The sequence below is a fragment of the Cyanistes caeruleus genome, chromosome 15 (assembly GCF_971803275.1).
Source record: "Cyanistes caeruleus chromosome 15, bCyaCae1.hap1.1, whole genome shotgun sequence".
NCBI classification, from domain to species: domain Eukaryota; kingdom Metazoa; phylum Chordata; class Aves; order Passeriformes; family Paridae; genus Cyanistes; species Cyanistes caeruleus.
This window is the reverse complement of record NC_141715.1, coordinates 10,866,043-10,885,300: the sequence shown is the minus strand read 5'-3', so window position 1 is coordinate 10,885,300 and position 19,258 is coordinate 10,866,043. Positions and strand designations below refer to the sequence as shown.

Genomic DNA, 19,258 nt, shown 5'->3' with positions numbered 1-19,258 from the left:
TCTGGGGACCTTCCAGGGGAATTCAACTTCAGTAGCATTACACAACACTCTGAGCAGAAACAGCTGCCTGCCAGCCACAGGCAGAGGGAAGGACTTTGCTCTGTTTGTATGGATCAGTACTTGAAAACACAAAAACAAGGGAGTGGTAAAAGGCAGGTTCTCAAAGGGAGGAGGAAGGAGTAGGGTCTGAGGAACTCTGGGCAACCAGACAATAGCTGGAGGTTTAACTGCTTTCAAAAGCATGGGTGGTTTAGCACTGATAACACAGAGAATGAAGGACAGAAAACAGCATAAGAATACTGGCCCTAATTCAAATTGAATTGAGCACAAGCATTACACTCACCAGCTATATGTGATCAGGGTTATTAAATAAAAAGAGCCAGGTGAATCACAGCATATCCACTGAAAATGGCCAGTTCCAATACCTCCATTGCAAAAATAGATTTCCCTGGGTTTGTAATATTAAGCTGATGAAAGAACAAAGATTTCACCAACAGTCTTTAGGAAGCAGAAACTAACTGGGAAGACAAGCCCAGACAGGTAGAGCTCTGTTTTCACCAGTTTTATTGCTGAAGAAAGCAGACAGAGCATGTAGCAGAGTGGGGACTGTGCTGGCCTGTTCCACCTTTGTGCCTGGTTCTTAGGATATTTTTAACAATTCTGGAGCAATATGGCATAGATTACTAGTGGCAATATTTTAAATCAGCAAGTGAACCATGCTAGACATCTATATTTCACATAGAAATTATAATTCTGTGTTATATCCAGGAGGCATTCCTACCCAGAACAATCCTTTACTGTCAGCTTTGGAGGAGCATTACTGGGATTTATCCTGCCTAACCTGTTTCACCCTATGCTTCTGTAAGCCCCCAAACAGGCTTCCTACAGAGAAACACAAGGAGCTTTGCTGGAAGCACAGGCTGAGCCCCTGAGTCCCATCCCTAATGAAGAGCTTAACTCACTTCCCTGCAGTATTTCACTGGTGTTAAACAGGTAACAAATATTCCACCTATCAGCATCCTGCGAGAAGCAGCTCACAAAGTCTTTGATTGCAACGCACACACCTTTAGGTAACAGGAGCATTCAGGGGTTATTAAAGAGTGGGAACAGTCCTTGACCTGCTCACAGGTATGAGGAAGTCTAGAAATAGCATTTTTCTGGGTTCCACAGCAGGGTGACATCATCTCCCACCAAGGAAGAGAGTGCCAAGGAGTACAGCCAGGCTGAGTGAGTGTCCTGCCAAGGCAGTGTCTCCAGGATCAGGAATGACTGTGCTCTGACAGCTTTTGCAGGGACTAAAATGCTCTGGAGAAAAAGAGGCTCAGGATGGAACCTCCTACAACTCCCTGACAGGAGGGTGGAGCCAGGTGGGGATCAGCCTCTTCACCCAGGTAATAAGTGATAGGACAAAAGGAAATGGCCTCAATTTGTGCCAGGGGAGGTTTAGATTGGATGTTAGGAACAATTTCTTCATGGAAGATGTTGCCAAGCCCTGGAATGGTTTGCCCAGGGCAGTAGTGGAGTCACCATCCCTGGAGGGATTTAAAAGATGTGTATGTGTGGCACTTGGGGACACGGTTTAGTGGTGGGCCTGGCAGTGCTAGGGGAATGGTTTGACTCTATGATCTCAGAGGGTTTTCCAGCCTAAATGATTCTGGGATTCTGTAGCTCCAGACCCCCACAGTGGGATGGAGGCAGGATGCTGCTGGGGTCAGGGGAGCTGCACATGGCTGAAATTTGACCATTCCCAGTGCCAAGGCTGGAGCACCAATGCTGTGCTACATAAATACATTGCACAGAACCTTACAGATCCAATAGAGAAAATATTCCTGTATTTCAGGAGAAACAGCTAAATGCCATGGGGAAAGTCCTTCTTGTGAAGAGGAGCAACTTGCTCCCTAAGCCTCATTTGAAGGCTGAGGACTCACGCTGGAGCTAGGATCTTTCCCTGTTGAAGAAATTAGGAGTATCTGCGGAATGTTGGGAGCCACTAGGGTGACAGGGGCTGCACTCCCACCTCACACAGCCTCGGCTGGAAGGAGCCACCTTCACCATGACCTATTCACATGGCATTTATAAAGACAAGGAAGAAGATGCTGGTCCTCCAGTTTGCTTCTTTTTGCTTTCAGAGCAGGACCTGGTGAGATATGAGTGCAAGGACCCAGGTGTTGCCCTTACCACTGCAAAGTGAAGAGGATGTGCAGGAAACCCACAGGTGCCCTCCCACACACAGGATGGACACAGCACACACTTGGCACAGACCTGTTCCTGTGGCTAGGAAAGGGACTACAAGGGCTCAACTTCAACCCCTTCACAGAACAAGAACCTATTGGCAGCTGAGCCACCTTTGTGGCAGAGTTTCACAATGAACTTGCTGCGGTTCAGCAAACCTCAGGTTGCATCTGAGGAATAGGAACCTCAGCCATTGAGATCTGCAGGATGTGAGCCCAGCTCTGTAGGAAAAATGAACTTGTTACAGTGTCAAAACTCAATAAAAAACTCAAGGACTTTGAGCTCAGGACACATCCTCTGCTGCAGGCACCCCAAGCTCACAAGTGCCTGCTGGGGTACCCCACTGTGCACCATGAGGAGCCCAGCACACCTTTCTGCTCTGGAAAATAAACTCAGAAAATTGAGAAAAACTATGAGAAAGTCTCATGCTACACTTGATAACAGCTTGCAGCCTCTTGCACCTCTGCTGAGCAAACCACCATTTCCTGAACTGAGGTGTCAGGCATGAAATATTTCACATGCTGGAGCAACCGTCACGGTCTGCTAAGTGACAAACAGAACTTCAGCCTTTCCTGGTATTTAATGCATAAATCAGGGTGTGTCCTATGTATCTGTTTGTGATTCTGTAATTGAAAACTTGTTGTCTTGCTTGGGGAGGCAGCAGCAAAAATGTTTGTGTAGCCAGTGTGGATTTACCCTAAATTACTTTCTAGCCAAGAGTTTCTATAATGTGCAGTCTCATGCTGCTGCTGCAGCAGCGCTGCCAGAAGTGTCTGTGGGCATCAGGTAAGGCCATGTCTGAGGAACCAAGAACATGCTTCCTTTTCCCCCTTTATCCATTGATTTATCCAATCCTTTCACCCTACAGCTGACCAGTGGGAAATGACTCAGCTGTAACTCATGAGCTCATGGCAGGCTGATCTCTGCAGAATCATTTATTTTTGTTATTATCCTTCCATGCCCTCATTGACTACCCCACCAATTCCATACCCAAAAGGGCCAGTAGCCATTGTGGTCTGGGGCTACCAAGTTAATTCCTGCTTGGGTCTCCAGTTCACACAGCCTTTTCTCCTCAGGCCTCCATATGGATATACACCAAGAGAAGCACACCCAGAAGAGAGAAGGGAGGGATTCTCCCCTCTACCTAGAATACAGAAGACCACACCTAGAACACTGTGCCCGGTTTTGTGTCATTCCAATATAAGGAAGACACTGACAAAATGGATAAGTATGCAAAAATGAATAAAGCCCCCAAAATTCTGAAGCCACCAGCACAACCAGGGCACTGAGCCCTGGCTGAGAGAGGAGTTGTTCTGCTGGAGAAGGAGAGGCTTTGGGGGCTCATAACACTCTTCTGCCAGGGACTTACTGAGGGAACAGCCCCAGGCTCTGCCCAGGGTGCATGGTAGGAGCATAAAAGAGAAGGGGGACAAGGGGGGAAAAAGTTGAAATAAAAGCCAGGGGATGTTTCTTCCTGCATGGTCAGCCAAAGAGCAGGACAGCTCATGAGAGGTTTCTCAGACTGGGAACAGCTCAGGGCAACCTGGTCTGACCTAGTGGCTGACCACGAGCAGGATGATGGAGTACAGCCCTCCCAAGGTCTCTTCCCATATGAATTATATTACAAAACTAATTCTGCCATGTTCTTCATACAGAAACCAGATCCTTGCAAATACTGCAGTCCACCAGAAGCTCTCTGCTTTCCCCCTCCTGCTCAGTGCACTGATTTACCACTTGCTTATCATCTTTCTTGAATCAGCAGCCAGCTTCAGACCATACTTACAGAGGAGCTGTTTTCCTGTTTGATTTTGGTGATGTTTCAGTTAAGGTTTATGGTAAGTCTCCTATTCTTCCACTCCTGCCAGACACGAGAATACTGCTATCAGTGTCTGTTCCCTCACTTGTTGCATGTTTCTTTACTACACAAATTGAACAGCATAAAGCTCCCAGGTGAACCCATCCATATCAGCTCCAAAAGAAGAGGTGAACCCAGCAGAATGTACATGGCATTTCTACCAAAGCCTTCCACACCAGATGTGGCATTCTGTACACTAAAGTGTTGGCTTAATATCTGCTTTATCACACTCCAAAAAAACCCCAAGGATTCTAAATTTATTATCCAAGGAATCATGAAACATCAGTAATAAAAAACACACTCCTTGCCCAAACCAAGAAGTACCAGATCAAAAGCTGTGACTGAACTGGAAGGAGGGAATTGCTTTCACAGGCTGAGACTATTGTTGGAAGATGTAGAGGTCCATTTTGCTGTTTCTGGCTCCAGAGAGACAATGAGGAGAGCACAGCCATCATTTCTGCAGAGCCCTAAGAAGCCCAGCCTGCTCTGGGCTCTGATGTAACACAGCTGGGATCACAAGTGCTTTCAATTTCTCAGGAATTTATTTTCTCAAACCATCTAGATGCAAGAACTAAAGCCCAAGAGGCCCCTTGCCCTCTATAAAATGTGAAAAAGTTCTGTGAAGGCAATTTTAATATGCATTATTGCTAGAATAAGCCACAGTAGACAATTCCTCATTTCCTACTGAAGAATATAGGAGTGGAGGGTAATTGGCACAGATGAGTTAGACAGAGGAAGTTGGTGCCTTGGTTTTTTTGCATGATATTCCCATTCATACATGGTAGACATTGCCTGCCCTCCATTGGAACAGAGGAACAGGAAAAATAAGCACAGAAAAAAAAAGAACATGTGCAGTGAAAGACAGGGAAAGCAGGAAATGTGGAAGAAAGAAAAAATAGAAAAGGAAAATTGAGAATCTGTAGAATTTGTCTTCCACTATGAATGAAGAAAAACCAAAATAAAACCTAACCAAAACAAAAAGTTTCATTTTGAAATGCAACACTTACTGTGCCAGAAACACATCTGTGCAGGCAGCTCCACCAGAATGTGTTCCTTGCTCTCCTCTGCTTTTCACAGGCCTCAGCACTGCTCCTAAACTGGTTTGATTCATGTCAGCCCATAATGGCTTGCAGCACCCACTGCACTGTTTCACTGATCTTCAGAGGATAAAACAGAATTAAACCCAAGAATGACTGCAGCAGCTTTAAGCCACTTGCAGTTCAAACAATATACAAACTTCTTTAGATGGAATTGCCTGATCAAGATTTAATAAAACTACAGGGTCTAGGTTTACCTGCCCTAAATTCTTCTCCAGTGTCCCAGTAAATTAGTTTGAGGTCTTCTCTCCAACCCCAGGATATCAGCAAACCAGTGCATCCCCATTGTCAGGACTGCACTTCTGGTATCTCTCAACCACTTCTACTCTTGGGTAACAAGCAATAAAAATTTCAAATTATATCAGAGTACCTTTGCAGAGAGGAGCTGATGTGCTTCCAGCTTCCAGCCTGGCTCTGCTGCCCTTGGGAGCCCTGCTTCCAGATAAATGGATCTATTGGCTCCTTTCCCTTCCCCCTGTGCTAAATAACATCACTGCAAAGCCTTGGTGATGGCAGGATGCAGCCACTAAGAAATGCCCCTGGGTCAATTGCACCGTGGAAAACGCCAGCGCTGAGCTCAGCTGAAGAGCTGCAGACACTGCTTACAACACTCAAAAGAAAATGGAAAAAAAACAACTTTCACAAAGTAAACACCACCACACTGAAACATGCAAAAATGCATTACAGCAGCTTTACTTCCTATTTCCTTTTCCTTACAGCTCTGAAAATAATATCTGCAGATGTCAGTGGGGCTTTTGGGGACAATTGCTCATGATCAGGCTGCTGTGGGACTGGCTGAGTACTCAGGAGCCAGGTACCACAGACCTGCCACTTCCATAGGATCATCACTTTGGGTGGAAAAGCCCTTCAAGAGCTGTGGCCAGAGCCCTGCATAGTGTAAATGTCTTACTCTAGCTTGTATTGCTTGTAGTCATAGAAGAGGGAGAAATTATGTAGAAAGGATAATAAACACCCTTTTGAAGACAAAATGCAATAGGAACATCAGAGATTCATTTAAAATAGCTCAAGTATGTCTTTGTCCAAGGCTCAGGAATCCTTGGCAAGCAACTCTGGAGAGGGCTTGGAGATGGTGAAAGAGACAATATTAGGAAACAGGAACTGAAGAATATCTACTGATGGGAAAAGAGAAGTGACTGGGATATTTCTCAGCTAGTTTCACATCCAGGCACCTCCTTTCATGCACAATCATTCCTGCTTTATAATGGGTGGGAAGGTGAGAGGTTTGAGCCAGAGCCCAGATTGATGGAAACATCATCATGTGAATACTGATTTATGAGACACTTCTTATTTAGGAGAGAATTTTCCCTCTCATGCAAAAACAGCAGGCTGCCAGCAGGGATACTCCTGCTTGATATGGTTGTAGCATCTGCAATACCTCCCTCAAAATATGTGGTTGTGTGGGTTTATTTTAGAATAGCCAAATACACAGGAGGGTTTATGTTTCTGCTTTCTTATATTTACATATAAATAAACCACTTAAATATACCCCAGCACCACAACAGCCAGCACACCCAGCTACACCCACAGAGACTGGGCTTGGTTTAATTTCTGACAACTCTGCAAGCAGGGACTCCCCACTTCTTCCTATAATAACTTGTGGTGATTTACTTCGATTAAAGACATATTTGGAGAGGCTGTTTTACTGCAAGCGTTTCCTCACTACCAGTTTTTAACTCACATTTTCACCTATCTGCTGCTTCATAGGACCACAGAATGGTTTGGGCTGGAAGAGACCTCAAAGACCATCTCATTCCAAACCCCACCATGGGCAGAGACATCTTCCTGTAGAGCAGGCTGATTCAGAGCCCCATCCACTTAGGCCTAGAACACTGCAAAGTCTCCCATTCAAAGCCTTATACTGGAACACTGGGAACTGCTGGAGGTCCTGTGGTCAGTGGATGGGGACTTCTACCCAGAACAGCTTTTTACCTTCCCTCAAAGAGAAGTCTGGTGTCTCCATAACCATGAGCTGATGCAAGATTTCTAGTGCAAAGGAGGAGAGCAGCACAGCTGGAAATGCAGGGACATGCAGGTAAATCACAGCAGAACTCAGGGGATTGCATCCACTGTGGGGAGTGCTGAGCGTGACCTGAGCACACTGATTATTGTGTTGTGTCCCCATCTGAAAACACATAACAAGGATGTTGCAATTTACCACAGGTTCATTTTTCACAGTCTTTTATCAGAGTAATTTAGAAACAGCAGCAGACTCTGGTGAGAGGCGGTGTGATGACTGAACTTACTGTCACCCTGAAGCAGCCTGGGAAATATTAACCACAAACATGAAATTAACATACCACAGCCACAGGGGTGGGGTTTTTTGGGGTGTTTGGGGGGTTGTTTGTTTGTTTGTTTTTGTTTGCTTGTTTTTGTTTTTTTCCTTTTCTTATGGTTGTATTTTTTTTAGCTCATTAGCCATGATACCTTTTATAAAGGTATTCATAACACTGCAGGAAAGAACTGAAAAATCCAGAGGTGCATTTTATCCACTACAAAATAGGGTTTCTTCCAGCTTACTATCTAAAATTTGACTTTTGCTGTATCCCAGTATGACACTCAGCCTGAAAATATCATATGTGAACCATATGCTTGAAAGGAGCATATGTTATAATGGCATATGTGTTACATGTACAAAGGAGAAATTTCTCCTGCCAACACCTTTGAGGATACTTAAATACTAAAATAGGCATTCTCCTTTTCCAAAACATGTTTTATTTAAATTCCTTTTTAACACCCTTAATTTAATTTGCAGTACAGCATCCAAATAATCTCTAAATAATATCTGACTAGTGTACTGTACTCTGTTTTTAGGATAATAAATCTATATGGAGTCCCACAGGTAGCTAAGACCCAAAGCTTGGTGTGAGAACAGATCCATGGTTCAAACCTCCTCAAAAAAGTCTAACAGCCCCGGAAGACTAATTAAGATAATTAAGATACAATGTATACACTCATGTACTTGTGCCTATGGGAATATGAGATCTATTTTCCAAATTCATAAAAACTCCAATTTCCATAAAAACTTCAAATTCCAATTGCATCAGGTGGTTCCAGGAAGGCAGAGACCTTCTCAACACATGGATTAAACTGGGATGAATTAATTCAGCAGAGGCTTTATGTCATGTTAGGTAGAAGGAATCCCTTGCTCCAGACTTGTGCCTTCAAGCATTTGGCCAGTTGAATCCAGGTCTGATAATGGCCTTGGTAGGGTCAGAATCTGCACATCTGTGAAGATAAATCAAGAGGTAAGAATGCTGCTGCATTGGTGCCAGTTTTCTCAGTATATCAGCACTATTTCTATCTGTAAGTATGCTGCCCAGAGTCTTTCTCACATTTTGTTTCCTTTACTGTCATTTTAATACCTTCCTTTGGATTAAAGGATGATACCACCCCTATGTTTTGAAAATCTCTATGAGGAAGCACTATCCCAGAGAATTCATCACTCCCCCTTTCTTTTGCCTAGTTTTTAATTTTCATAGACTCATTGCAAATTTCTGTTTATGTCAATAAGAATGCAGACATTTCTTATAGCACTTGATATGCTCTTAGATTGATGCTTTCCTATTTCATACTGCTTATAACTGACCTAAAGGCCTCTTTTTGTGATCTGCATTTTTGGTCTGATTTGGTAAAAACTGGCATACACTGCCAACTCACAACATGTGTGTTGGGATTTAAAGAGCTTTGATGGGTTCCTTTTTAAAATTGCCACTGGACCTTCACATTCACAATGATTTCATTTTCCATAGGTTGTTTCAGTTTTTAATACTCTTTCTTGGAATGTAGGCAAAATACCAGAAGGTCACAAATCCCCTGCAAGCCCCATCTTCCCAAAGGACTATAAAAAAAGTTTGCTTTTCTCCTCTGACTAATCTGAAAGTATTTGGATGGAGCATTTGATACCTTAAGTGAACATCTTAGAAGGGATCTCATCATAGTCAATATCTCAGGCATTCCTGAAATAGTTCACTCTATTGGATCCTAATTCTATTCAGAGGACATTTAGGATGTTTTTCACTGAAGCTACTCATCAATGCCTCTTTTCTTATAAAATGAGACTGAAATGTGCATCACAAGGATAGATTCCCACTAAGGGTTATAGAATTAACTACAATAATGGTGGCTCCCTTCTGCAGTTACACTTGCAAATGAGTTGATTTTCAAAAGCTAAATATCCCAGGCCTTTGAACACAAAAGGATGTCTTTGTCTTTTGCAAGAATTACCCCTAGAAGAATTTGTGTTAATTTTGATTTCTAAGGTGTTAGCACTGTTGCTGGTTTCACTGTTACTTAAGACTTGAAAAAAGTAGATCCTCTCTTCTTATAAACTCTCTTCTTAAATTCTCATTCCCCTTCTGCTTTGTGTGCCCTAGTTAATCAGCTGGTGTGACTCATTTGGTATCATCCAATAGTGCAAATTCTGCATAGTTTCAGGTGCTTGCAGATGCCATTTACCAAGAAGAGTGACCATTCAAGGGGCAAAGAATATTAGGGCTGTGATACTTGAGTTGCTGAAAATGAAAGTGGTTGAAGTCCTGCCATATTAAAGCTAGATAGCAAATCAGTTGATATAGGACTTTCAGCTGGGCACCTCTGAGAATTGCAGCTTGTCAGCAGTGACACAGGGACCTTTCCAGCTGTAGTACAGAAAGAGAAAAGGGTTAACCTTCAATGGTTAAGCTGTTTGGCATGAGAAAATAGCAAGGAATGCACCACAAAATACTTGAACTGGATAAATTGCACCTTTCTATTGATGATTTAGCAGTTCTTCTTTCTTGACTGTGCCTTTGCTTTTCACAGGAAATATTGGAAGTTTTAATAATTACTTTTCTCTTTTTGTTTAATCTGCCTCCCTCTTTCCATCTGCAATTAGCAATTTTGCCTCTCTTTCCTGGCTTCTCCTTCTTTACTTGCAGAAAGTTGTATGAGGTCATTCAATCTTGTCACAAACATTCTCATACTGTGGAGATAAGTATAAGGTACATCTAAAGGGATAGAACAAACCCACAAAAATAGAGGTTTGTACAGTCTGCTGTGAGAACTTTAGGGCACAAGTCATCTTTGACCTATGTTATTCTGTATTGATTTAACCTTTAGTTCACTAATTACTATTACAACTGTTTGGCCTTTAGTACATAGTCTTTCAAATTAAGTCCAATATTTAATCTAATTTTTATTTATTTCTAGCAAAGGCTTAATTTCTCCAGGAATATTGCAAGAGAAAGGGTATCCACGGTAGAGTTCTGCTGTCATAATCAAGAGTGTCATTAATTCTGGTACAGTTTGTTCTGGTAATGCATCTAGAAATAAAAGGTTTTTGATAGTTTTCTTATTTTTAAATGTAACTATTATTTTAAATATTTAAGAGTTGGGTTTTTTTCCCCCCCACAAAATACCTCTCTCTGAAACGTTACTCATTAGCCTTTTGCTGTCAGCAGTGTTGCTTCATCTTTTATGCTGTATCCCTCTTCCATGTTGTGCTTAAGGGTTATTAATCTACTTGGGAATCAGCATGTGGAATAGAATACTTTTTAAAAGATCATGTAATTTAGCCTACTTACAGCAAAGCAAGTTAATTAAAATTCATTAATTTTAAGTCCCCAGATAGCATATTTTACACATATTCTAACCTTTTAAACTAGTAACAAAAGCACTCTAAAATACTTTACACTATTAAGCACACAAAATGCTTTCCTCCTTTGCTGTTGGCAGCTACATAATAAAATTTTTTTTTATTATATGCAGTGTTTTAATGGATGCCATATTTAACCAAGTAATTCAAAACAAACAAAAAGTAGTCCCTTCAATTTGAAAATAGTTTTAAATTGTTTTTTGAATATGCAAAACATACCTTACGCATTGCATGCAGATTAAATCGTCGCAAAAGTAAACCAGATTATTAAGTTCAGATAGCACAGTTTTCCAGATTCCACAATTGTTCTTGGAACAGTTTTCTCCTTACATAACTTTTAAGAGACTCTAAGGTACTTCTAAGATACTGCAGTAAAAAGAAAAGGATGAGAGGTTATTATGCCTTATTTCTGACTTCCTTTGGTTTCCTTTTTTTTTTTTTGTTATTTCCTCTTGTTCTTTCTCATGTCACCTTTCAAGATACTGTGTGATTTAGAGTTATATTTGTAGTTTACTAAGCTATGTTTTTTGTCTGTCATTCTTGTAATGTTTTTAAAAACATTAAATATAAATATTTAATTTAATCTGTAAATATACATCTTCTATGATTCGCTAGCTACATATAAAATCTTCCTGCTGCTATAAAATGCTTTTATTTAATTTGCATTTTTATGACCATTCAAATTAAAAGGGAACTGCTTTTGTACTGGATTCAGTTCAGCAGTGTGGGCTAATGGTGCAAAAAAAATTCTGTTGAAGGAAAGGATCTGCACAGAAATTTATCAAGACACATGGTACAAGGGCCTTGTAAAGATTCAAAATTTCTCTACCATTCTGGAAGTCTGTCTTCACAGTAAGAGTTGATGAGGTATTTGGCTAGCATTTATTTAATGGAAGATAGCAGCAAAATGTACATTATCCCCCCTGTTATTTATCATTGTCTAAACAAATTTATTCTTGCTGTGTTACATAAAATATCTTAGATGAGCCAAAGACTATAAAAATGCAACTTTGTTCTGGATTCATTAAAACCAAACCTATCTGTGGACAGAATTGCCCTGTGTGATGCTGTGAGCTCAGAGCTCCATGGAGTCTGGTTTCAGTGAGCTGTCTGGAGAAGTGAATTTATGCTTGACTTGTTTCTCTATAAGGTGGGGAATTACGTGGGGCCTTGAGCCCTGGGAGTATCATGGACACAGAGACCCATCTTTGACCAGCAGCAGCACACTGAGGTGTGTGATGGATTATTTGCAGAGTTTCTGTGGTAGAAAAGTTTTCTCCCGCTGTGAAGAACGAGATTTCCATTGTCCTGTGCAGAGCCATTCCATGTTACAATGGAACCTTGAATTAACCAAGTGCTATTTGCACAACGGTGAGTTAGCTTGGATTATTAAGCTTCTTGCGTTTGATGTTTGCTCTTTCAGTAAATAATAAAATTTCCAATGAATCCAAGGAAAATAAGATTAGGCTGCTACTGTATTTCACATGTTTGCACTATGATGACATGGTGGTTCTTGCAAATATTTGCAATGGTAATTTCAGGTAATGAAACACCAGCTCTGGTCAGGCCAATTCCAAAATTGACTTCAGCTGTTTTCCATGTTTCTTAGATGGTGAACCAAGGCAATTCTAGCTTTCAAGACAAGGCATTTCACAGTATCCTCAAAAAAGCTGCTCAATGAAAAGGTGAAAAAACTGGGGTGAAGGGGGCAAAATCCTAGTCCTGGTTTTTGTAATAGATTTAGCCAGATGATCAAAAATTATTAGTTTAATTAGGCACCAGCATAGTCTTTCAGACTCTCACAGATCCCTAAAAGCTCAGAACAACAAGCAGCTGCTTCCTTCCAACAAGTCCTACAGCCAGAAGCCAGGCCTGGCCTTCACCTTCCCCTTCCAGCCTACAAACCTGCCAGACATACAGGGATTTTCACTTGCCTCCTCAGCTACGTGGAAAAGCACGAAAAAATCCTCTCAGTGTCACAGAGTCCGTAATGAAACCTAACAGCAGTTCCACTTCAAACCTTGCTGTGCCAGGACAGAAAGCTTTTGCTGACCTGCCCCTTGCCTTTTCCATGCAGCTCATTTTCAGAGCATGCCCTGAAGAAATCTGCTTTGCTTCTCAGCTGAGTGTAGTGTCATACTGCCAGAGTCCCACACGTCCATTTCCTTCTCACACAGCCAAAGTGCTTCTGTGAAAACATGCTGATGCTACGTGTTTTCCTGCTCAGCTATCTGCACTGTCACATTCTGTGTTCCACTTGCAGTCTGGATCTAAACAAAGAAGTTTCTGGCTACATCTCACACACACAGATGTGCCAGGAGGTTGCTTGGACATTGCCACTTATGTTCTAAAATGTCCATTCTCTCTGCCAATGACAGCTTTCTTCTCTTTACATTCTTCAGACTTCACACACACATACACACAAATGCACACGCTCAGGGGAGCAATGCACTTTCTTTCTTTCTCAGCCACACTCACCCATCCCCCTTGATTTCTCTGCTGCTTTTCTCTTGGCCTTGCCATGACTTTTCCTCTAAGACACCCACTGTATTGCCTACCCCTCCCTTAGGCCTTGCCTTTCCTACCCAACCTTGTACTTCCTTATCATTCCTGACCATTCCTTTACTTTACTTTCCTTACCCATCCATGTCATTCCTTTACCCTTCCTTCCAATCCAGTTCCTTGCATTTACTTGGTCACTCATCCCCCACCTGGAATTCAATACCTCTCTTTTTGTGGAATTTCTTCAACTAGCCTTCCCCTGCCGGCTCCCCCTAGGACTCTCAAGGCTTCCACGTGTCCCCAGTGTTTCAGGAGCCTGTGAGAAGAAGCCCAGAGGAGATCACATGCAGGCACACCCATCTGTCCTGGCAGCTGTGGTCTGGCAACTCTCCTTACATGCCTTGAATTTCGGACACGAAATTCACATTTTACCTTGGGCTCCAGGACCAGAACGACAGCTCTTCTGCATACACAGGAAAGCAATTAGCCCAAGTGTTTTAGGTGCAGATTAGAGATGGCCCATGTGAGATCAAGGCCAGACAGAGCAGTCTGTCCAGGCTGATTTCACGTACCAGCAATTCTTGAATGGACCTGTCACCTTGCCTAGGCACCCCAACAGATTCCTTGCCTTGGCCAGCTAACCCTCCTAGCCCTGCATTCCCTTGCATGCCCAAGCCCCACCCTTGACCTGCCTACTGCCTTCCTCTCGGGCCTTGCCGTGCCTAGCCCTTCCTGATTCTGCCTGGCTTACCCATCACTGAGCTTACCTTCCTCTGCCCATCCTCACCCACAATTTCTGGGCCGTCTCTCGCCTACCACTCCATTTGTTTTCCCCTCACTGCTCTGGCCTTGCCTACCTCTCTCTTAACTTGCCCACAACTGCTGACATTTGGTTTGCAGTGCCTTGCCTGCATGGAAGGCAAGGTAAAGAGCAGTAGACCAGGCAAAGCAGAGTGGGGAAGATGTAGGTAGGGCCAGGCAAGGCAGACATAGACAAGCAAACAAAGCAGGGGTAGGCTAGGAAAAACTAGGCAAGGTACTGAAGGCAAGGCATGGCCCAGAGACTCAGAGTGCCTTTCCTTGAGAAGTAAAAGATACTGTGCCAATATTGGTAGCACAGATGTTGAGGTACCATGGGAAGGTATAGTCCAGCAAGACATTTCTCTCCTGGCCCCTTCTGTGTAGGAGCAGATGTTGGATGTATTCAGTACTGGAAGTGGTATGCAACTTCTGTGTGCTAAGTTCCAGCAGGAGAATGGCAATGTTTTTTCATGGGAAGGAAAGCACGTAAGCCCAGTGTTGGAGGTGCAGATAAGAAGTTGTGTTGTGCAGGTCAACAGCAGCAACAACTTTCTGTCATTGTGTGAAAGCACTGCCTCAATTCGTACAATTATGGAGTTGGTACCCATCTTTGGAAGGTGACCTCCTGAAAAATTGAATTTGGCATGCAGTTCCCACTTCTCAGAGGTGGCCTCTGTGAAATTCTGGCAGCACACTTCCTTTGTCACATTTCCTTTTTCACACTTCCTTTTTCACATTCTCTCAAGGTAAGCAGCTATGCTGAAGCTTTATGTGTGACTGATCTAGTGCCCTGGGCAGGTAATGCCTAGTACCAGTCCTTTGGCACCTTTGTATGGGACCAGTCCCTGGATGTTTTGTGTTTTGGAGGAGGGGATGCCATTTCTTTTGAGATGGGCTTCTACTTCCTCTCTTTGGCAATGAAAGAAAGTTTGGATGCAAACTTTGGATGGACTCAGTGAATTTAAAGGCTTTTCCCAATATGCAGTTCTCTGGGTTAGTGATGTTGGACAGTCAGTGGGAATGCAAACACCAGGTTCTTGAGCTTTTTGTCCTGGCAGCTTTAGTTTGTGAGCAGTCCCCACTCCTGTTCTGTTTGGATCCCGACTCTGTGAGACTGAAGGCTTAGGATGGTACCTAGAGCTGAGAAGGAAAGTGTGGAGAGCAGGGTGTGTGCTCTCAGTTTGATGGGTGCAGTTAAAATTGTGAGCAGCAAGAGTTTTCTCAGCTGGCACTTCTGTGAGCTCTGTTTTTGCCAGATATTTTCAAGTTTGTTTGTGGACTCTGGGAGAGTGCAAAGCTTTGTTAGGGTAAAGGAGTTCGTGTTGCCCTTTGAACATGGGACAAAGAAGAGTACTTGGAAGGGGAAGATCAGCCAAATCTTTCTGTCCTGACGCCGTTGATTCGAGAGCAGGGGTGTTTCTAGCTTTTCTCTCTGTCCTTGGGGTGGTTTCGAGCTTGGCTCGGTGTGTTTCCTCCTTTTGCGAGTCGACACCGCCACAGTGCGGCTGTTTTGGTGAGCGCTTACAGTGCCCAGGAAAAAGGCAAGAGCTTTGCTGGTCCCGCTTGCGATGCGAAGATGAATTTGGCAGCAGGGAAGCGGCAGGCACGGTGCTCTCGCACACTGTAGGCTGTGCACAGCAGCACAGCGCCCTGCAGCTTCACTCATCGCCTTCTGTAGCGTGAGGCACTTTCCTTCTCCCGGAGGCCAATTCTAGTTCGCTTTCTCTTTCACTGAGTGCAAATTTTCCGTGTAGCTCTCGCTCAGGGGAAATGTGCTAGGAGAGATACACTTGCTGGATTTGTCATTCTATGGCCAAGACATTCAACACAGCACCACAGTCTGGGTGGTGAGAAGGGGACATGAAGAACGTGTTTTTGTCCTGGTACATTTTCCTGTATGAGACATCTCTGAATTTTTAGTCTTGGCAAGGCTGTATCGTCTGTGGTTGGTACTTGCAGCTGAGAAGGACCGTGAAGAGAGCGCTGTGATTCCATGGTATGCAGGAAGGAAAGTGGACCTTGAATACAGTGCAAATACAAGTTTCCACAATTTTCAGGGGCAAGCTTGTTGTCTTGGCACAGCTCTCTGTGCGATATGGAGCCAAGGAAATTTCTGTTTAGATTCAGACAAGAGAGGCAGAAGGTGGGGGCTACACAGCACTCAGGAGGAAAGCGCGTGTTTTGGCAGAAGCAATGCGCAGGAGCGCTTTGCTGCTGGCAGTGTTCTGTGAGAGAAGATGACAGTGATTCCCCTCCAGGAGAATGGAAGTGTGACAGGATAAAAAGGTGAAGAATGGAGCCACAGAGCACGCAGCTGGTGTGCACAGCTGCTGGAGGAGCGTGGCTGCTACACTCGCTCACCTCCTAGTCCAAGGACAGCTACTCGTGCAGCCACTTATTCCTCTTCCAGCTCTACATGAAAGTGATTGCCCTTGTGTTTAGGCACTGAGATCCAGAGAACACGACAGACAGCACAGCAGAGAGTGGATATACAGAGTGCACTGGTGAGTTTGATGTGACTTACATGCAGCAAGGGGAAACAGTGACTTTGCCTTCTAGAGGCTATTGGACAAGGGCTGATTCTAGATGTTTGCAAAGGAGCTGTGAGAGTGAAAAATGTGACGGTACATGTGAGAAGGATGGTGCACAGTCCCAGTATGCTCAGCACAATTTAAATGCTGCTAGGAGAAATGACTGCTTTAGGAATGTCTTCTGTCATGAGATTTACTTTTCTGTGAGCTATAGCTGCTTGGGCTCAGTGACACTGGAGCTGTGTGAAAGTGACTGTGCTGTGAACATCAAGTTTCTCAGGGAAAAGGAAAGGTAAGAAAATACCTTTTCTCCTGGCAGTTCTTCCAGTCTGAACTACAGCTGGAAACACTTTGTTTTAGTTTAGAGTTTTAGACTTTGTGTGACTGTGAGATATATATATATATATTTGAGAAGGAAAGTGCAAATCACTGCAAAATCACCCAAGATCACCTGAAATCATCCCAAATTTGGCTTCAGCATACCCAAAAGTCAAAAACTACCTAAAAAAAACACTTGAAAAACCAAAAAAATCACCCAAAATCACACCAAAATATTTTTTGTCCCCACCAAATCTTATTTGCCCCAAATATCCCCAAGATCACTTGAAATCATCCCAATATTGGTATCAGTTCCTGCAAACCCCTCAAAATCACCCAAAAAACCACTGAAACTGCCCAAAGATCAGCCCAAAAACCTCAAAACTGACCCAAGATCATGCCAAAAAACTCAAAAATCACCTCAAATAACCCCAAAATCAGCTACAGCACCCCCAAAACACCAAAAATAGCCCCAAATCCCTCAAAATTGGCCTAAAATTAACCCCAAATTCTCTTCACCCCAAAATCAGCTTCAGCACCTGCAAAAACCCCCAAAAGAACCCCAAAATGCCTCCCTAAATTGCCCCAAAAGCACCATTAAAAATGGTTTCAAAATCCCCCAAAATCACTCCAAAACTACTCAAGTCACCCAAAATCACAAAAAATAATTAGCTTTGGCCCCCCACAAAGACCCCCAAAATTGCCCCAAAACCATGACAAACCCACCCAGTATCACACAAAACCCCTAAGATCACAACGTAAAATCCCAAAGATCTCACAAAATCACCCCAATATCCTCTTCAGCACCCCCAAATGATCACTAAATCACCCCAAAGCACCCATAATCACAACAAAGAAAACTCTGTAACACAAAATGTGTTAGAAAGTGTTCATCTGTGCATTTTCTGATGATGTCCCATGACTGTGCATCCCATTTTGGAACAGCAAGAGCCAGCCCAGCTCTGTCTGATTGAGAAGAAGCTGAACACAGCAGGGCAGGTGGGGTCACACAAGAGCAGAGTAGAGGGGTAGAATCTTCTCTCTTGACCTGCTGGTTATCCTAAAGGGGCTTGTTACATTTTGCTCAGATCCTGGGCAGCACATCTGGGTTGCTCAAGTGCTGCTGGCACCTCTTGCTGGGCTCCTGGGCACTGCAGAACTGTTGCTATTTGGATGTACACACATACCTCTTACACAAGGATCCAGGCTATAGACAGTCCAAGAGATCTGAGACTGCCTTTTAAACAATGAAACTTCATACCAACAGCCTTTCAACAGATACTGACATATTTCTAAACATGAAGATAGGAAAAAAAAAAAAAAAAAAGAGTATATAATTTTAAAGATAATTTCAGATGTTTTATTCTTAATTTTACAAATAACGAGCATTTCTCTATACAAAACTAGGGTAAGAATCAATGTAGGTACAGCTAGGAATATTTACATTCTTAGAAGAAATTTATATATCTTTCTATATACAAGGCTGTGGCCATTACTGTTTTAAAGTACTCCCAAAAGCATTTCTAAGTAAGGCTTTATGGTCCTAAGCCGATCCTATGTTTTAAGAGAATAATTTATAACTGCCAGGGCTAAGGTCTTATTCCACAAATACTGAAATAGGTATTGCAGTCCAGCTCCCTGGCAATGCACCCCCTCCCTGTGTACCCACCCACCTCAAATGCTCACCTGGAAAGGGGGGAGGAGTTCACACCTCTTCACAAAATAGTATCAGAAGTCAGCCAAAGCTGCCTCATTGTGGAAGATGAAGTACTAAACTATGCTTATGGGAGCATTACATTCACTGTCAAGACAGTCAGAGATTCTAAAAATTACTGACTGTGGAGCATGAACATCTCAAGTAGTTGTGGTACCTTTTGAGTTAATGGCATTTCCACTCACAAGCAAAGAAACCAAAGTCACAGGATTATCTGACATGCCTGAGATGATGACAGGAGTCAGGCTGAGAGCTGGAAAGGAATGGATCCTTGTCCCCAAGGCCATATGTTAATTCCCTTGGTGAAGAGATGGCAGTGTGATTGTTCTCTGGCAACAGGGAATCTCCCTAATCAGGTAACTATAACATGTACTGCTGCTGTGATACAGGCTATAGGCACCCAAACCATGCAGGATTTCCCAGGTTAAGGTCAGTCTGAAGTCCAAGTCTGTTTCATCTTCCTCCTCCTCTGCAGCACAAGCTCACAGGTTTATCACAGTTCCTCTTCCAAAGGTCAGTTCTGTCCTTTCTCCCTATTCTGCAGGTATTATCTGT

The 19,258-nt window shown here is 43.1% G+C and overlaps 1 long non-coding RNA gene across 1 annotated transcript; it reads right to left on the bottom strand.

Moving 5' to 3' along the window:
• Nucleotides 1-2,677: 2,677 nt before the first annotated feature.
• Nucleotides 2,678-4,575, bottom strand: LOC147650377 (uncharacterized). The gene is made up of 3 exons (XR_015276635.1): nt 4,435-4,575; nt 4,016-4,090; nt 2,678-3,376 (listed from the first exon to the last, which is right to left on the bottom strand). It is a non-coding gene; the product is annotated as an uncharacterized LOC147650377 (long non-coding RNA).
• Nucleotides 4,576-19,258: the final 14,683 nt, after the last annotated feature.